General features: G+C 40.1%; 1 protein-coding gene across 14 annotated transcripts in view; it reads left to right on the top strand.

Moving 5' to 3' along the window:
- MEGF11 (multiple EGF like domains 11) overlaps positions 1–20,733 on the top strand; it is a 277,366-nt gene that overhangs the window by 7,150 nt on the left and 249,483 nt on the right. For 11 of the 14 annotated variants that reach the window (XR_010475229.1, XM_065075966.1, XM_065075957.1 and 8 more), the window contains exons 3-4: positions 559–660; positions 9,497–9,650. The gene's annotated coding sequence lies outside the window, so the exon portion shown is untranslated. The other 3 variants (XM_065075959.1, XM_065075967.1, XM_065075958.1) reach the window with 3 other exon arrangements.

Below are 20,733 nucleotides of genomic sequence, written 5' to 3'. Positions count from 1 at the left end.
TCACATGCCAAATGAGTGGCTCAGCCAGGATTTCAGCCAAAGATCCATTCTCTTGGTTCATCACCCTTGACTGTAAATACTAGATTTCATTCTGGTTTATGAAGATATTAGCCAGGTAGCATAGCGTTTTATAAGTTTCTGAAAGAGACTGAGTCACCATTAAATGAAGAAATAGTCTAATGGGTAATAAAAATTAAGAAAAGAAACAAGATACAAAAAAATCTTGTCAGAGGAAGAAATTAAACCCTGGACCAGTAGTTGACTCTCCTGTTAGTCTGGACCAGGATGCAGGGTTTTCCTGCTCAGACCAGTATGAGTTGCACAATCAGGTAGTTTGTCACCTGTGGCTGTCCCCATGACCTCCAAAGTGAAAATCCACTGTGGATATTGTAAGATACATCACTTAACTTCAACATATCAGGTAGATACCTAAAGTTAAGGAGGTAGGCTGACCTAGTTTCTTTCTAGTGAACAAGGAGAAAGACTGTTGTGCTTAGAAATGGGTGATATTTTTCTTACTGATGCTTATTTTAGCTATTTTTTCCACTTTTTCTCTAGTCCCGATTCCACATTCCAGTATGCAGTGTGTGCTGCTGAGGAAGGGCAGAGGGCCACTGCGCGCAGGTGTCCCACATGTTGGACTGCAGAGTGCAGCTTCAGGTAAGAGAAGCTTTTCTGCTGGTGCAAACTGAAGGCTAAAGAGCAGACCCAATTCTGTGGCAGAACAGTTCTGGATTTAGAGTCGGGTGACATGAACACTTTCAGATACGACAGCCTGTACCTTTAGAAATATATAAGAAGATGAAGGGGCAATCTTGGATTCAATCTCTTATTTCTGCTTAAAATTGAGCTTAGCATCTGATTTTCCAGCTTTTTTTTTTTTCTTCTTCTTCTTGTATGTCCTGTCCCTTCAGTTTAACTTTTTGGAATTTAATATCTCACATTGTTGATTTCTGTTTCTTATCTTCCCTTGATCCATTTCTGCTTCTCTGTTAGATTCTGTCCCCTTGAGTCTTCAACTAATGTCTCCCCATATGTCAGATTAAACAAAAAGATTTACAAGATGCTAGGGTGCGAAAGGAACTAGAGAATGTTTATGTGATTGTAGCAGGCTGACCATTAAAATGACTTTATTTCTACAGCTTTTCAGATGCTGGGCTTGACAGTTTCATTTCCGAAACTATTTATACTCACAAAAGTACATAACAGCATTTCCATTATTTTCTTATATGCCTTTTTTTTTTTTCGTGTTTTTTGTCAAGTTAGCTTGCTTCTATTCAGGCCTGATTTCAGAGAATAGCAATACAAAGTGGAAAAATCCATTCTAAAAGAGACTGTAGCTCTTTATCTATCAAAGCATCTTTCTGTGTCCCAACACATTTTTATCTCAGTCTACTTTTCAGCGTCTCCTGTTTATTTGATCCAATGGTCTGACGTGCACAAGAGACTTAGATGAAAGTTGCACCTGAAGAGTCTGTGTGCTCATAGCTGAGGAACCTCCCCAAAACTGCCTTCCTCAATAGGCACCAAAGTCCTCGTGCTGTTTAGGCACTGCTTCCAGAGCAGGCCATATTATAGCAAGGTCTAAATATAACTGTTACTTCACATTGAAAACATAGAAGGAGTAGTTATTTTACGAAATTAGTACCAGTAGATCTAACAGTAGGCTAGGATGAAGAAGAATGATCAGTTTTATTGTCTTGCTTTTGTAAATATTATGCTGTCCAAGCACATGATGTTCCGTTTTTCTTCTGTTTCATTAAAAGGAAAAAAACAGATCATAACTTGTGGCTTTGAAAAGGAAACTACAACTAACTTTAAATATTCTTGAACAACACCATTGTATTAAATTCTGGCAGAGTTTGCATAAAGAGATTGCAAAATCATTCACTAGAAGTGTGTGAGAACAAGTTCAGTAACCATCTGTTAGGAGTGGTCCAGGTGTAACTTGCTCCTTGCAGTAGTCAAATCAGTGATTCACTGGCTGTCTAGCCTAGTGAACCACTGTCAGCTCCCAGGACTTCTCTACAGACCACCAGCCCCCTTAGTGTCAGTGGTTGTGGAAAACATAATATAGACAATGCTCGCTGTGATCTCACAGATGACAGTTTGGGAACCACTAGACATAACGACGGCTTTGGTTGCCCCCAGCTTTGCACTTTGGTGGTTCTCTACTATTGCTGTAATTCCAGGGCAATGGTAGAATAAGTTTGTGATGATATATGACAATAACAAGTGTCTGAGCTCCAGCTCTTCCTACAGTTTTGTGTGCTTCCCTCGAAGGGGCTGCTGGCCCAGGGAGCTCAACAGGGTGACAGCCACTGCCTGCCAAGCAAATGCATTTGTTTAATCTCTGCTGGTTGTGGATAAAAACTGCCAATAGACAAAAGAAGTGTTCTTTTAAAAAGCTAATTTGGAGCTGGGTGAAAATGGCTTCTGCCCTTAAACCCCGAAATATCAGTATCGTCAAGCCCAACTGTAACCTAAATCTAGCACTAAACCGTGTCTGATCTTGGTATAATGTGAAAAGTTTACTAGAATCAGATAGATTTTACTTCCAGAGTTATGTATTTAAGTGCTTATGCCAATTTTAAGTGCAAGATTGAAATGGAATATAGGAGAGGTGAGAAACTGACTGAATTGATTTAAGGGAGGAACTCAGCACAAAGATTCTTGTGAATGTTCACAGGCTTTTGATCAAGTCTTAAAGACAGACTCAAGACTTAAGATGTTTTGACTTTGAAACAAAGGCTCTGGTGTAATGACATAATTTCTGTTATTTTCATTTAAACTGATGTGTGCTGATCAGATCGTGTTTTGTGTCACTGTACTGTTTCTGCTTTGATGATTGTGAGAAACTTAGTGACCTTTTTCAGCCTGAGAAGCTGTACACTTCCTTCAGATCCTTCATTTAGCTTGTAAAACTGTTTGTTAAGTTTTAGAGGACAAAATTTGTTTGGTTTTGCCAATTAGAGATTATGGGGCTAGTGGTATTCTAAAAACACAGGAATACTTTTAGTACTGCTTCCTCTTTGCCTCTTTTGGAGATTTCCACACCTGCCGTTTGTGTGTAATGTGCCTGTTGTTGCCATCTCCTCATGACAGAGGGCTATCTCTTTGGAATCCTTAGGATTTGCAGGTTTAATTAGAATGGATTTATGTTGATTAGAGTTGATGGGATTGAAATGCCATGTAGTTATTAATTTCCTTGTTTGATTTTGCTACTTAGTCATATGTTACCAAAAATATCTTAGAAATATAGCTTTTTCACTTGTAAAGTGGCAAAACAGAGAAATAAATGCATTGCGACATGCTGTCATTTTATGAATAAACTTCAGGCAGATCCTGACTTTTTAAATTCTATGAATGCCTATTGAGCTCGATGAAAACAAAAATAAATTTTTGCAGGCAACTTTTCTTAAATTGTCTTTGAAAACTGAAATAAAACTTATGGGAATTTGTATTGGGATTTAATTGTTTTCTTTTTACATTTAAAATGTCAATGAACATAATTGCTTGAAATTCCAGAATTATAGAATGTCCATTATAATTTCATATCTGTAACATACGCAGTACAGACCCAGGTTCTGTACATGAGTTCATTTTAGTCAGCACATGGAATGCTATTTCTGTTTTTGCAGGTAGGAAAAACTATATAAAAAAGATCTCACTGTAACAGGATAAGGTCTTCTGCAGAATGGGCCAGCTTTGTAGGCTGCTCATCTCTGCAATGATGGATAAAAGCAGTAATAAAAAATCCCAGAGCAGATAAAAATTCAGATCATCCTCTTTGCAAAAGTCCCATGCTGAGCCCATGAAGACAGTGGGCTGCAGCACTGAGATATGCAAGTCCAGTTGGCTGAGTTTTGAACTGGAAATCAGGACTCCCAGGTTTTATTCCCTGCTTTGTCAATGCCACTGTAGGCAGTTGCTTTTCTTCTATTTTGCCTTCACTCTTGTTAGGGTTGTTTTTTGGGGGGGTTTTATATTACTCTGAGTTTATGGGAATTGAATGAAATCCTGGTCTTGACTAAGAGCTGAGTGCTATCTTTATGCAAATATATTATAATGGCCGAAGATAAATATGTTTGTAGAAAAGGGGTACAGTTAAGGGAATGTTAATATTCAGTGTTCACATTCAACTAGTTTCTAAAACTGTAGGGTAAAAGTTCATGCAGAAATCTATCACAAAGATAATTTCACAACTTCTTTCAGCTTGGCTCTTCTTTCTGTAATAAAATCCATTAGTCGTTGAAAACAACACTAGTGAACTCAAAATTTCTTTTGATAGAAACATAACAGAGCAATGTGTGTTGCACAGCGTGTCCAAATAATGCCAATTGCTGTAACAGTACATTTCATACAGATTTAAGTTCTGTCCTTAATATTATGTCTATCTGGAGACAGCTGTTTGAAGAAACTGGCTACACCTGATAAATTTGCCCCAGCATATTTGGAAGTACTTGTAAATAAGGTATAAATGAAGATATCATATGAACATGTTTCAGAATGCCAGCCACATGAATTTCTGTCTGCTTCAGAGCTTATTTTGACTTTATCTGCTTTGCTGTCGCTTGGAATTCCGGTCAGCTTTCTCCAGAGAATTTCCTAAAGGAGAGCAGTGTCTTGAGTTTCTGTGTGAAGGAGCAGAAATTTGGGGGACCTCACTGCTGCAGTTTAGGCGGATGAAGTTAATCAGCATTATTCTTTAGCTCCTGATTCTATGCCCCTTTTTTGGTCTGTGTTTGTTCGTGGCTGTTCTAACCTTTGGGTTTCAGTAAAGGAGAAATTCTGGTGCTTACTATCACTACATCTCTTCACAGAAGACCTATTGCAGTATCGCTGCTTTACATCAGTGCCAGCAGATTTTCAATTTGGTCCAACCTTAGTTTAAGAAAATGTAAATGAATAGTCTTTAAATAAAGGCTCTCTGAATGACTGGACAAACTCCAGAGACTGGCAATAGTCTCTGCAGCTTTTAACCCCGTTACAAATGCAATTGATAATGTTCCCTAACTTGTAGATGCCTGTTTGGTGTGAAGTTGGGAATCGGTTCCATTTCTCCCAGACCCTTGATTTTACCTCAGCCAACACTAAGATGAACGTCCTGTAGACATGTGGGAGCCTGGCAGATAAACTATCCTTTAATTCTCAAAACCAGAAGGTGAAGATGTGGTTGGAAGCAGTGGGTTTCTTGCTTTAGTTGCAGTATGTGTTTTCTTGGTTCAAAAAAATCTAGTCTTTGAGGCTGTTTACGTACGAGTTTTCACTAAAAAGACAATAGTTTCTGTTGACCTATATGACATTTCTATTAATTATGCATTATATATGCAGCTTTTCATATTTTTTTTTCATTGTGAGTGGCCTCTTTGCTTCTCAGCTCATATTCATAACACTCATTAACATTAATAAAAATTTAGGTGTTCCAGGGTGATTGTCAATCTATTTTGATGTTCTCCAATACTCACCAGTTTCTTGTGATTCAAATCAAGGCAGAATGTCATCCTTGTTGCCAGCATGTACTCGGGGATTCTGATATGTTTCATATAGAATTACACATGGAAACTGTTTTTCTGTGCTCCAGATAGCAAATCATTTGTGCTATGAAGCTTGGAGACTGTGATATACCCAAGCTATTTTAACTGTTTAGGCTATTCTGATTCATAAAAATAGTAGATCTCTTTATGCAATAAAGCCGTCACAGCTATCCTGCAGCAGGGAATTCCACTTGTAAATTTTGTGAAAGACTGGTCTTTTATCAAGTTCCTTTATGATAAAAGGAGTAATAGCTGTATACAACTGGCTTCCTTTTGCTATTTTTGTTAGTAGATCAAATTTCTCCCTGAAGTTAATCAGCTGTAGTTCAGCTGAATGAATGTTCTTTCTTCCACTTGCATATTTTCTTCAGCCTTACCAAATCCTGGTTTTATTTTAAAATTTCCATCATACTGAACAAAGAAAAATTTTGTGTCTCAGTCCAGTGCAGGTGCCTTGATTAAGAAAAACAGCAGTTACTAAGAATGATGGTCATACGCACATGATTAAGAGCAGAATCTGACCTCATACAGGAAAAAACTGACACAACCCCCTTAGTCAGTGGCCAGTTCTTAACTCATTTTGAGTGTCCTTTATGTTGTGTATGGGGAACAGACTTAAAAGCTGTGTTAATGGAAAAAAACAATTGATGTGACTGAATCAGGACCTCTATGCTTAGTGTCTCTTTGAATTAGATGAATAGCTTCTGCATACTTTTACTAGTGTTATGCAGGATTTGTGTTTTCTGCTGGTTTTTGATTACTTGTTCATTAAGAGTACTGGGGCAAATTGAGTGAACCTTCATACTCGGAAGAATGGGTCCGTGATATAGAAAAAGGTAAATTAACATTGTCTCTGGAGCAAACCCAAATACTGAAGGATGTCTAGGCTTTTTCACCCTTCGGATTGAGCTGTTGTGCTTGTCTGAACTTGGTAGCTGGTCAACAGTTTTGATGTAGAATAAAGTGAAATGCAAGTCCTATGGATGTAGGAATTACCTTTCTAAATGAGAGTAAATTCTCACAATCATTCTCTGGGTAGATCAGGGAAGTCAAACAAAACATACACAGAGCTGGCTCTGGTTAAGACTGTAATTTCTACAGTGCCTACAACTAATATGTTTGTATTTGATTTGGACACTTTCTGTTGGTAGAAGGGAGTCATGCATGAATGAGGCCAACACTGTTATTCAGTATTATTAATGATGTTGTCTACTCCTAGTTTCTCAAAAACTAGAAAACTAATCAATTTTACATATTGGGAAAAAAATCACAGATAAATCAAACAAATATATAAATTCTTTAAAGTATTTAATATGTGTTAAGAGGACAGAATGATGAATTCAGTATTGAAAACCAATATCAAGTTTACAATTATGTACCATTTATCATCACTGATTGCACAGACAGCATATTATTGCAGGGAACAGAATGATGTATAAACTGAAACCCTGATTGGTTTTATAAAAAACATGTTAAAATTCATGTTATGTCTGAAAAGCTTTGTTGTTCTTTCTCAAGCATTATTTTCAATGATAATTTGTTTGTTCAGGCACAAATTATGCATATTTAATTTCTTGAACTTTAATATTAAATCTGTAATAGTTTTAGAGTGCTGAAAACTGATGCTTTTACACACAATAACATGATTCAGTATGCTGCTGTTCTCTGAGGCCAAATTCCCTCTTTAAGAAAAAAGAACACAGGGAAAATGAAAAAGTGGACAGGACCTAGTTTTGAATTGGACATGTAAAAGCAAGTAAATGAAAGCAGTAAAAATGTTACTGAAAGGTGATTTGCCTTTGAAGAGGAAGCATGTCCAAGTGGCAGTGTCTTACTCAGCAGGTCTCCTCCCAGGGTAAAATTCTGCCTCCCCCAACAGTCGATGGCAAAGGTCCTGGTGACCTCAGTGATTTCAACCTTCCCTTGTCTGGCTGCACTGAAGGACGTTCCTGCTCACCTCTGTGAAAGAGCCGTGCTGCTTTCAACTCCTGTCACCCCAGGCGAGCTCTGGGAGAGGCAAATGAATTCTTCTCTGGCTCACACTTTATCAGCAGAATTATTAAGCAGCTTTCTGTTGCAGAGTCACTCTTGTAATGCGTTCTGGCCTCTTTTTTTTTTTTTTTCCTCCCTCAAACTCTTTTCTCAGTTTCGTGTTAGTGCTCAGGTTGCATGGAGATAACCAGAGATATCATTTCACCAAACTGAGGCTGTGCACCCATAACCGAGAGTTATTTTGTCCTTCAGAGCTTCCACAACTCATTCTGATTTATGGAAGAATCCAGCTATGCTTGAAGATTCAGCTTGAGTCTACAGAGTTATAACTCCAGGCTAGACTCCTTGAGTCAACAATAATAAGAAAGGAGCCAAACCATCTTTTTATATCTCTATTTGTAAACTGCACATTTTCAAAAGAGAACCACTGAACTAGAATCAGTGTGATGCAATCTAAATGTTGTTTATCCTGAATTTCTTTTTAGAGAGGGGTTGCATTTCAGAGACCAATAATAAATGGGTGTTAGTCACCCTCAAATGTAAAAGACATCTACAGCCAGATTCATTGACACTTACTAACATCTACTATCCTTCAAGGAGACAACCATATTGCAGAGAATACCAGAACTATACTTTGGTTTCCAAATGAAATTACTGAGCTGGATGGGATTTTACATGAGAAACAAGAACAGGGCTGAATGTTTGTCACAAGCATCTGTAAACAGTCACGCAACAATATAATTTGGGCTTTTTTTTGATGTCCAGGGCTGTCACAGTTTGACAGCACACTTCTTTTGAAAGTTTTAAAGAGAACTCTGAAGGATTAAAAAAAAAAGTAGCAGCAAGCTGGCCTAATTTATTTTAAGCAGACTGTTTTTTTTTTCTGCATGCATTTCAGACAGCATCTTTCCTTTCAAGAAGAAAAGTTGGGGTGGCTAAATAGTTCCCCAACTGGAAACTGGTGACAAAACTGAGTCATAAACAATGACATCAGTATAGAGCAACTGGTGTTTTTAATATTCTTATACAAACAACAAAACCTAATTATCTTTATTTGTTCAATAAATTTAGTTCAAATTTGATCTATTAAATTATATTAAATATTGAGAATAATTTAATAAATAAACACGATTGCTAATTTATTATTGATATTCATTACTAGGATGTTTGTAAAAATAATGAAAAACAGGTTGAGAACCATGGGGATGAATTCACTTCAGAGCCCAATAGTGCTGTGGATCCTATTAGGTTGTCTTACCCATAGCTAGTGAAGAAAAGTAGCATTTTGGAGCTGGGGGGAGAGCAGAGAGCTGGGTTTGCAGAGAAGGGGGAGGATGGCAGCAGCTGCAGCCAACACACACGTGTTCTCCACCGGCCGCTTCTCCTGGCTGAGGTGGCTGGTGCCAGATCTTGGGAAGGCTGCAAACTGGGTCAGCGCAGCAAGGGGAAGGTTGGGAACCTGGGGAAGTTTTTCTGGGAGACAGAGATTGCAGGGAGTCTCTTATGGTACCAATTCTGGTCTAAAGTATCTATATCCATTTTGAAGCTGCCAACACCTGCGGTCATGTGCTGGCACATTACTGAGAAACACACAGTGCAGGACAAAGGATTTTGGCTGCCCCATGTGTGCATAAAATACTGTACAATGTGGGGATTCATCGTGTGGCTACAATGACAAAAAAGTTCTATGAGCCATTTTGGTACGTTATCAAAAAGGGACTTGGTCTTCTGTTTCTTACATACTGAGATGATAAAAAAGCAGGAACTCAGCCAACATTTTTCTAATTAGAAAATAATCAGTAATAGTGCATAACACAAATAGAGCATTTTATCTTGAAAAGACTGTGCAAGCATGAGATTGCTGGCTAAAAGCTAAGTTCGTGCAGCTGTTCAAATCACCTGTCATAAGCATTTCAGTCTAATGATTTTTATCATCATACATTTGTAACTTCTGGTACATCTTTCAGGAAGAAAATGACGACCATGGGGTGCAATTCGCTCCCTGTCTGATACCCCTCTGAGCATCCAGCGGCACCGAACCACCCAAAAAAGCAGCAGGAGTGCAGTGATTCGACAATGCGAGGGCAGATGCTCTGGACGGTAGAGGATGCTAGAGAAGAGGTAAATTTTCCGTCGCACTTTTCTCTGTCTATTAGCATCCCCTCAGCCTCCTGTTATCAGCTCTCGCCAGCTTCTCGCCATCCAGGGGCTGCTTTGGGCTTTCGGAGCTGCCTGGGTTTGCTCACGCCTGCGTGCCCCTACCACGGCGTGGAATTGTAAACCGAGCCGCCTTGAAACGGGTCCAGAACTTTGCATGATCTCCCGCTAAGCACATCCGAGGAGTTTGATAGGTGATCCCGTTCTTGCAGCTGCGGGGGGCAGTGAACCTGGGTTTCCCCCATCTCCTGCCCGCTGCCTCAGCTACAGAGTTTGCTTTCTCATTCCCTCATCACGGTTCGGGCGGCAGCCTCGGGGTGCCGGGGCGTCGGTCTGATTCTTTGTCCTTTTCGTCTATTTAAGGTATTTTAATTGAATCGGGCGGAGAAAAAAAAAAAAACAAACAAAACAAAAACAAAGCTCATACACAAACCCCAACCCTTCAGGTTTAGGTCTCCCTCCCCCCAAACAACAAATGGTTAAATAAATAACGAGATGCCAAACCAATCATCACCAAACGAATAAGCCAAAAAATCAGCGTCAGCGCCGCAGGAAACGGGAAAGTTTCTGCGCGCTGAAGCTGCCCCTGTGGTATCGCGGGTAACGCAAGAATCCAGGGGGAGCGGAGCGCGGCCCCAGCCCGGGGGCTGCACCCAGCCCTGCATCCCGGAGCGACAGCCCGAGAGATGCTGGTGTGACTTGTTTCTGCGCTGGGAAATGAGCGGCTTGGAGCCCCCACCTCCGTCTCCTCCCTTCCTCCTCCTCCTTCCCCCTCCCCCGGGTCCTGCGGGGAGGCGGGTTTAAGGTGGGTCGTGTGGCCGCGGTAACTTTGCTAACAGAGCTAAAGAGGCGCCCGGAGTCCCCCGCAGCAGCATCGCCTCCCCGCGCTGGGCAGCGGCACCAGCGCGGTGCAGCCGAGCGAGCGGCCCCGGCTCGGCCGTTGCAGCCCGGGCTGCCGCCCGCCGCCGCCTCTCGCAGCGTCGCGCTGCCACCGCCGCAGCCCCACGGATCCGGCCCCTCGGCGGGGGCTCCGGCCCCGGGTCCCGCCCAGGTAGGTGCGAGTCGGGACAGGAGCCGGACGCTGCGAGGGGCGCGGTGCCGGAGCTCGGGTGTCTGCAGCGGCGGCCCCCGCGCCCCGTTTGCTCCTGGCTCTGCTCCTGCGGGGCAAGGAGCTTCCTCTGCACCCTCTGCCTGCAGGGGAGGAAACCCCTTCCTCGCTCCTCCTGGAGCTGCCCAGGCATCCAGGACGAGCCCGGGGAAAGGCAAATCTTTCTCCAGCCTCCCCTTTCTGTTCCTTTCCTCTATCTTTATTCGGGTTCTCGTTGGTGTTTTTTGGAAGTGCTGATCTAGGAGATATGTGCGTGGGTGAGATCTTATGGCTTTATTAGTACTCTCCCCTATCGGCGCTGCTCTCAGAAGCTGCACCCCCCCACCGCATGGTTTACTGGGGTGTTGTGTCTGCAGAAACTTTCTTCTGGTTGCGGGAGGCAGATTTGGTCCCCGCGTGTCCCCGTCCTCGGGCTGCTGCTCCGCGCGGGCGAGTGGAGTGCGGGGCTTGTGTCTCGCTGCTCGGGGTGGAGCGGCTTCCCTGACCTGTTTTAACAGGACTCCTGATGAACGGGGACTTTGCGGCAGGAAGAAGCCCAAGGGAGATGTTGCAGGATGCAATGTGTCAGTGGCGCCTCAATTTTGTGAGGTTGAGGAGCTCGTGGAATCTCACTCTTGCTGGTGCTACTCACTGCTGCCAAACATTCCCTTCTTTTGCTAGGAAGGACTTGTCAGATGGTTCTTAACAAAGAGGGAGAAGTTTGAGAGTGTCAGGCCATTAGCTCTGAAATCAGTGCTCAGCTGAGCTCCTCATGTGCTGGCACTTAGTTCTGATGTATGTGTTTAGTAATACTAATCTGCAAGCACTTGGCAGCTGGTTGGCCCAGAGAGGTGGGCAGAGGGTCAATCTTTTGTGAAACCAAGGCAGCCGTCTCTCAAAATGTCACTGAGGTGGGAGATTTAAATAAACCCTGTGATCACAAAATACTGTGAAAGCTGGAGTTAGACCTTGCCCTCCACCCCAGCAGGAAGAAGGTCCAGAGTTAAATAAAAGGAAGTCTACGGTTCATATCTGTATGACCTCCTGGTTTAGAACATAAATATGTAACGTATCAATTATCTAGAATGTAGCAGCCTGTCTCCCATCCCTATCCTGTCAAATGGGGGAGCCCCCTGCCCCCCACCATGGTCACTCTATATTTTGGTACCAGCAGTCAGGTGACTGGATGTTATGTCTCTTTACTTCCAAATAAACTACTAAATATGGGGCTTCGTAGTGCTGTGGAGGTTTCTCCTGGGACAGCCAAGTCTCAGTCTGAATCCTTCCTGTGCTCAGACTTCTCTTAGAGTGCAGGCAGAGCTTTTCTGTCCCTCTCTCTGTTTGGACCTTCCTTACATGTCCACTTTGTTATTAAATCCACCAAGTTTTTCTTCTCAGAGTAATGTCTGATGAATAGTTTCAGGTGTATTGCCTTGCTTATAGTAGTGCTAAATAAAGGTGAGTAAACCAACTGAACATGTTCACCATAGGATCTGATTTTATGTGATCTTTTATAGACTGAGGATCTGGTCTTGCAAAGGCTTATGAGCAAGTTTATGTTCATGGGACCTGATCTGGAGTCTATTAAAGTTAATGTGAGGCACCTGAACTGGCTTTGCATTAGGACAATACATACTAATAAGGACGTATGTTCAAGGATAATGATATACATTTGCAAAATTAGCTTCAATGCAAGTTCATGAGTTCTTATTTATCAGTAAAAATGGAAACTTCTTCAGTGTTCAAACTGTTAAACTTAGTTTTCTTTCTGCATCTTCTTAATACCTGAGTAAATTTGTTAACAGAATTGCAGAAGTTTTATAGTGAAAGTGTTTCAATATATGAACCATTGAAAATGGTCATGTAATCGCTGTCTGTTTCTCAAAATATAATTTCATTGTTGCCTTTCTTTCCAGTCAGTCATCTACTTTATATAATTTTGTGATTTTAGTTAAAAATTGGCTGAGGTAAAATATACAATATTAGATTGCATGATGTTGATTCTGTTTTTTACTTATTGAAAAAGGACTAACTTGATCTCTTATTTTTATAATTAAATGTAAATTAACAGTTGAAAGTATAAAACAGAAGCCAATGCTGTCTTTTAATAAGCTGCATGTGTATAAGCATATTTACTATGAATGGGGCATTCAGCCATTTTCACTTTGAATAATCCATCGTCCTTTAAATGCTTGGCAGCAGAATTAATATTTAAGCGAATGCATACAGCAAAACTCTAAATCTCTGAAAATGGTTAATTATACTGGAACTGTGAATGTATCTTCATGTACAGCCTGTAGAAACTATTTCTCTGTAGTGTTATCACAGTTCTTGCAAACCTTTTATCCTTGTCTGTGAAATCGGTTCTAATTCTGTGCTCCTGCAAAGCATGTGCTTGGTTATTGTTTTCAAAACCATGTGGTTTGAGGTACTATTTAAATATAATATTCGTGATAGTACTTTGGTTGTTCAGCTTAAAAAGAGAAGTGCTGCATACCGTTGCATACTAAAAAGCTTCTGTACAATTACTACTTTTTGCAGCACTGCTGTGCAAATCTCTGGGGCGGGAGTTTAAATGGAGACTTTATGCAGTTCACAGTTACTTTATATAAAAGCTATAAACTCATTTTCTTGAAACACAGGGGCTGCAGGCATCAGGGAGTGTGGTAGTATGGTGCCTGCGCTAGTTTTTACAGTTTAATTATTGCAATGTGTATGCTTGCCATTGGCCTTTGTGTACTTCCAGTGCACAGAGTGTATGGTGGGTTCCCACACACTATCCATCTGTACCACTTTGGGTTTGATTACCTATTTAAACACTTCGGTCTTGTTGTAATTTTATGCAAATATGTCAGTTCTGATTGTGTGTCTCAGAGGAGCGCTGAGACACATGGGGTCACCTCCACCGCCCCTCTCCCCTTGCATATCTGTGACGCTGCAAGAGTCACAGTCTAGTTCCAATTCAAAGCTGAAGTCACAGGGATTTTCTCCACTGATGGTGGTGGACTTTACACCACACTAGTTGAAGGTAGGATTCAGGTCTCACAGTCATCTTGGGTTCTCTAGGGTGTCCTACCTGCTCCCTAGTTGCTGTTCCATCAGCATTCAGTTGTCCTGAGAGACACAAGTCATATCTGGTGCCCAATGCAGATATTTTGGTTTTCCTCAGGTGTCTTAAATAGCGCTTGGCATCCCTGTTTAGGTAACTGAGTCCTTCCCTGGCTGTCTCACATATGACTAATATGTAAAACCTGGGACCAAGGAAATAGTTACAATTACTGTTGTGAATAAATGAGTTATCCCTAGAAAGGGTTGTTCAGATGTTAACGGAAAAGATGAAAAAAATTCAACCTCATTGTTGTGTACCATGCAGACTGACTGTACTGCAGCAGCGACTTGCACAAAACTGATTGAAACCTCAGTGAGGAAGTTCTGTATGGTAAGGGGAGATGAAAAGCTTGTAGAAAATTAGAAGAGCTACTCCCAAAGGAGATAAATCCCAGATAGAATCAGATTTAAAGGCTGCCAGACAATTTCTGCCGTATGATACTTCTGTGTGATTCCTTTGAGTGATTTATGATCAGTGCATGCATACAGAGAGGAAGAATTTTGTTTAAGAGTTTACAAAATGTGATCCTTACCTTATGAGTTAAAGTTTATGTACAAAATTAATGAAGAGACAATATTCCATGCCCTTGTGAAGATCAGACTCGGTAGCTGTAAAACAGCGGGCTACAACCCTGAGTCTCTAAGATATTCAGTCAGGGTGTCCAAAGGTAAGTCCAGAATTCTCCAAGGTAAGTGTGTTACAAACCCTTGTATGTGAAGAGTAGTGCTAAGCCCTTCAGGCCATTTCTCCTGTCTGGCTGCTGCTCTAAAGGGAAAGTATTGAAATTTCTATGAAAGCTGCTTTCTGAGAGAGGGAGAGAGATAGATGATGAAGGTCACCATGTAGCCTGCTCACAGAAATGCAGCAGTAGAGAAGAGCGCTTCCAACTTGCACCAGATTGCAAGCAAGGCCAGAACTGGTAGGCCTGACTTCTTCCTTTGCAATAAGAGCTGGCACTGGGAATTTCTGCCGATAACAGCCTGACTATAAAGGCTGATGAATGAATAGGCATGAGGCTGAAATCGGATTCACTGCTGGAGAGATGCTCTGCCTGGAAGAGGAGTAAGATGCAGTAGCTGAGTGAAAATAGTTCTGTACTCTACTTCATTTTCTAGGTTTTTCAACTCAAAACATTTGATGAGCACCAATAGTCACTCTGAAAAATATCTTGAAGGGTTAACAAGGCACCAGAGGACTGGCAGAATATGACGGCTTAAAGGTTAGCCAAGTGTGAAATTTGTGAACAAATCATTTTTTTTTCTTGTTTTTAATTTAACTGGTAGATATGAGTGGAAATGCATTCAAGTTCAGATATGGAGCTGAAGTCTTGTTTAGCCTTTTTTCTTGAATTCCTTGTTATGACCTAGACTTTTGCGAACCTCCTGTTTTCATCATTAATCTTATGGTACAAGGTTTATGGAGTGTTGTGAACACATGAGAATCTGCTTTCTCTGGAACAAAGGAGGCAGGAAAAAGCTATAGAAAAATGACTGGGTAGAGTATTGGAATTCACAGTTGCCTCCTTAAGGGGCCAAAAAGGAAGATAAATTAAAAGCTCCATAGTCCTTTGGAAAAAGGATGTAACCCATTTCTATAGATTGTACGGTCAGATAAGGTGTTTTCAGAGCATATTCTACTTTTTCATAGGGTTTGAATCTTTCAATACACACATCTGTTTTTGAGACAAATACCAGAACAGTATAACTGTCATTTGACAGAGCCATTTTAAGAGCTCTTAAAGGTTTGGAGAGGGTTTGGTACAAATACTTATCCCCCCCCTTTCTTTTTAACCAGCGTAAAACATGGAAGTATGCTGATATAAAGCTAGTGTAAGCATGAGAAGAATCAAGTTCTTTATCATGCTTTTAAAATCTTCCAAGCGAGGGAAGCATGGATGATTTGTAAGTAGTCGACTGGCATATGGTACCATTATGATAACATCATGTTCACAGCACTTTCCAGATTGATATACAACCTTTCTAAAATAAGCTCCGTAGAAAAAGAAAAGAGAATGTAAAGTCATTTAGCAGCCAACGCGCTTTTGGTAGCAGTGTAGGACATTGGTAGGTGACTTCTCTGGCACTCAGTTTGTCGAGTGAGTTGTGCATCGTAGTCTGGTACCTACTTGACAGGCAGTCACTCCAGAAAACTGCCGTTGCAATTTGCACACCGGAGTCTGGTTCATGCTTTCTTACTTCAGTTAAATGCTGCATTTATTTTCATTTCATACAGTTTTGATGAAGTCGTGGGGGTAGCACAGAGTACAGAGTTTGTTTCTCAGGGGGAAGTCCAGTATTAAGCCCTTTTTTAGCAATATAAGGAGAAAGACTGGGGTTATCTGGGGATGGGGACTGAATGATATTCTAGTTCTGGATGGAAATAACCAGGCTGAGATTGAAACTGTCTCATTGACGTGCTGTGTCACTTATGGTTCTCAAGGAATGGTAAAATCATAAGTATTCTTCGAAGCAGGAGCCTTGACAAGACAAACTATGGCAATGTTTCACTATTCAAAGGGGTTTTATCTACTTGCCACAGCTAGCTTAATTCTATTACAGAATTAAAACAATGATACTTTATGTGTCATTATTATAGCATAAATTATACTTTTGTTTGCCTTCATTTAAATGTAAAAGCTGTAAATATCACTTTAAAGAAGTGCTGGCTGATTAATTTGAAATCATATTAACTTCTCTGTGTTAAAATGGATAAGGCAAATGAAAACCATTAAAGTTATAACACCTACCATTTCTCAAACTTAGTAAAAATGTCCAATGGAGCAATGTTCTTCATCCCTTCTCCTCTTCTAATTTCCTTTTTTCTGCATATTTCAGGCAGGCATTTTATCAACCAAACAGGGCAAATCAGTTATTTTATAGATACAATTCAGGCATCAGAAAATTTGCTTCTCAATGTCATAATGCATTGCCTTCTACGAAACACTGTGTGGTTTGCTGTGCACTGAAACACCAGGGCAAGAAGGGTTTTATACCAGTGTTTCTTTGCAAAGGGTGAGACATTTGTGGGCTTGTTTTTGCAGCTGGTATCACCTTTAGGATGAATTGCCTTCTGAATATGATGCCTGTCCTCTCCATCCAAGGATGCCAAGGTAGTTCTTGGTAGCCTGCTGGTCCTCAGAGCAGAATGTCAGAGCAGGCCGGGCGTTGAACTTTGAGATTACTCAGGTGTGGTGAGATAAATCCCACCCTTTCATAATAATGCCTAGTTTCCATTTCACTTGCAAAGTACAGTAAAAAGACTAAAAGCTTTATTATCAATGAATGAATGAACAAATGTGAAAATTATCATTTGTTACTCTGAGCTTTAATTTAGAGACGATGAGTTTTGATAGCTGTAGTGTTAAAGCAGAAGAGAACTATGCATGTATCTTACAGTACCTTTGCCTGAAGGAGGATTTTTGGATGTAGCCCCAACTGTTACCAGGTAATGTTACAACAGGAAATGTTATTGTACTTAGTTATGTAGAATTTTGTTTTGAGGAGCAAAGTCTAGTAACTGCAGTCACTGACTTGAACTACCAATAACCACTGTTCCAGAAAACTGCAAGAAACTTGAAAAGTTCTCCAACAAATCAGTCTTCTTTAGTGGTGGTAAGTGTAAATTACAGTGTGAAGTTTTCTTGGAGTCTTTGGTGCCATTATAGATGTTATTAATTATGTATTATGTGCTTGAAAGGAAAGACATCAGTACCTATAGGATGTATTTGCATAGTAATTGAGGATTGATTAGGTGCAGTCACTGCAGTGAGGGCTACTGGGAATAAGTCACAGAAATTACAACAGTGGTAAATTATATTTACAAAATATTCATTTATAGTAAATGATGATGGTCTAATATACAGAAGGATTTGTATTATGCTGCAGTTGGAAGGAGACTGGTTGGCATGGTGTTGCCTGTTGCAGGGGGGGATCCACCCGCAGCTTACCTAGCACTGGATGATAAACTTCAGGGCAGATGTTGTGATTTGTGTAAACTGAGGTCTGAATTCACTAGAAGTTATTAGAGTTCTTGTTAATGCTTCGGGGTTGTTTTGGAGCTTTTTTTTCCCCTTTTGCCATTGCCAACAGAGAACATTATACGTTTGTTAGCACTGGATTTACTTCAGTGAACACATTTAGGAACATTGACTCTCTTTACAACAAGGTTACTTTTTTAATTTAAAAGTAGCTCTTTTCCATATTACAATTTGTTTATTACATTGTGTGGGAAAACTATAAAGTAATATAAAGTCTTCGCTCTTGCATTAGAGTTCTGGAGAAGAAATTGTGTAAGTCAGCCCGCATAAAAATATCACTGTTAGGAGGCGATGTTGTAAATTATGAGCTTGACTCCCTGTGTGTGAGGGTTAGTCCATCTGCTCTCATGAATCATTCTTGTTAGCAGTGTGAAGAATGCAGTCTTTAAAAAGTTATGTCACTTCAGGTGAATTCTCAAGCCACAGCGAGAAAGATCTTCTGAGCAGATCCCTGTTCAGACCGTCTGCCTCACTCCAAGAGCGAGCGGTGCTTGAGTGTTTGAATTTCACACTGAAACCCCAGCTGGTAGGCAGGCTCTTTCCAGCTAACATCTTGGACACCTGGGTGTGAATTAAAATAAGTCTTGTATTGCATGTTGCGTGTCATAAAAAAAACAAAACAAAACAAAAAACCCACAAAACCCAAAACCAAACAAAAACCAACAAGCCAACTTTGATAAAAGTATTTTCTTGCATTGGCATAATAGCTTGTTATTCATTATGTAGAAGTTCATAATGGACAAAGAATTCTTCTCATCTAGCTGAAATGAATTACTCAAAGGGATCAGATACTAGGCTGTTTGGAAATAGGATAAGGTGATCTTCATGCCTTTCTACTTCATACTGTAATATTATTTTTTTTTAGTTGTACACAAGACTTAAATCTGTACAATGTATGCCAAAAATACAGTATAACCTCTGTATTGCTCACTAGTGCGTTGTATCAGACATTCATAACTTTGCTGTGTGAAGGACCATTCTATTGTTTCCAGCCTCTACCAGTGTTGAGTTTCAAACCTGAACTCAAACCAAGCCCACGATGGTGGGCAGACTAGTAGTCGGAATTTTCAGCTGCATGGAAGTCTTGCTGTTCTTTTGGAGATGAGACTTTGATCAGAAATATGTAGGACAGGAAGTCTTTTAGGACAAACAGTTTCTTTAGATGTCTTTTATGTAATATATAGGCCTTCATTCTGCTTGAGACCTTCAAGCACTTTACTAAATTTGATATTAAGTAATAATGTTATGGTTACTGTTGTTTATTGGATAAATCTACTGCCAGAAAAAGATGTGTTGCAGAATCAGGGAAGTTAAAGCCTGTTCTTGGCTTTGTCAAAGAATGTCTCTAACATCAGTGTCTTATATTTTCTGGGAATACTAATGCTCCTGATAGATATTTTTTTTATCTTAACACATTTGTAGAATACTCCAAGATCCTGTGCAAAGTTCCAGTGAGTACTGTATGCATCCCTGGGCGAATTAGTGTTGCATTAGCTATAGACCAGTCTGCCTTGCTCATTCCTCTTAATTTTATGGAGGTGACTGCTGTCAGTTGCCACTGAGTCTGAAGCCAATTAGTTCTGTTCCAGTTGTTGCTATATTTTGTGCAGTTGGATGATGATAGTTTGATACCAGAAGACGTGATTATATATCAGTTTTTTCATCTATCTGGAGTCTTCTTGAAAACAGAACTGGATGTGTAAGCACACTTTTATTGTCTGATAAAATAATATTGGACTTTCCTTCTAACTTCTGATCAAGCAGAAGCCTTTGTAGAAAGGAAAAAAAATGTTGTGAGTGGGAGAAACACTGTTTCAATAAACTAATTTTAGGTCAGCTGGGGCAGCGTTGATTCTGCTTAAAGTACAGCAAAAGACGAACACAAAATAATTTTAATTACTTAAAATATTGCTTGCTGTGATACAATTGTAACATACGTGTATCTCTTTGCTTCAGATGGGACAGGATCTGGTTTTGCAGCAGTGTTTGAAGTTAGCTTAAACTTTTCTAACACTCAGGGGAGTGAACAACAGCCTCACCCAAAACCAACTAAGGGCCTGTTTTAAAGGATTCAGAACTTGACCCTAAATAAGAGGCTACGTTTGTAAGTGGTACTCATAGTGTTATTAAAATGTAATAAGATTCTGTGGCCTGATTAAAAAAAAAAACAAAAACCAAAACACAAAAAAGACCCCCCAAAAACAACCAACCAAACCCACCCAAAACCAAAACAACAAAAAACCAAACACAAAGAACACAACAACAAAAATTCCAAACCCAAAACATACAACAAAAACCACCACCAAGAAAACCCCAACCAAACAAAACCAAACACAACACCACCAACACAATAACCAAACTCCAAAAACTCTCCAACTTGTTTTAAAAAACAACATATAATGAAACCCCTAAATTCATGTCTAAATATGTAAATTCTGTTAAAGTCACATTTAGATCTATGTTCCCTTAGTCAAGCCACTTCCTCACGATATATGCTCTGCTAATCAATATCCAAATAGAAAGAAATTGAACTTGCAAATGATGAGGCACTCCTTGGGTTTCTCCACTTGCTCCCTAAAGCTTTGTGTCAAATACAGTAGACAAATCTTCACATCTAAATAATTCATCTGCAAATAGTGGGAACAAGAGGAGGAGAAAAGGAAAAAAAGGAAAAGTTGTTCCATGCTAAAATACAATAATGCATTAAAATTAATCAATTTCCTCCTGCTGGGGAACAATCATTTAGAAAACATTTTAATTACCAAAACTGAATAATGGGATCAGTATTTTTGAGAAGGTTGGATTCGCCCTACTG

This window comes from Columba livia, chromosome 11 (genome assembly GCF_036013475.1).
Source record: "Columba livia isolate bColLiv1 breed racing homer chromosome 11, bColLiv1.pat.W.v2, whole genome shotgun sequence".
Lineage (NCBI taxonomy): Eukaryota > Metazoa > Chordata > Aves > Columbiformes > Columbidae > Columba > Columba livia.
Note: the sequence above shows the minus strand (reverse complement) of the source record. Positions and strands in the feature narration are given on the sequence as shown.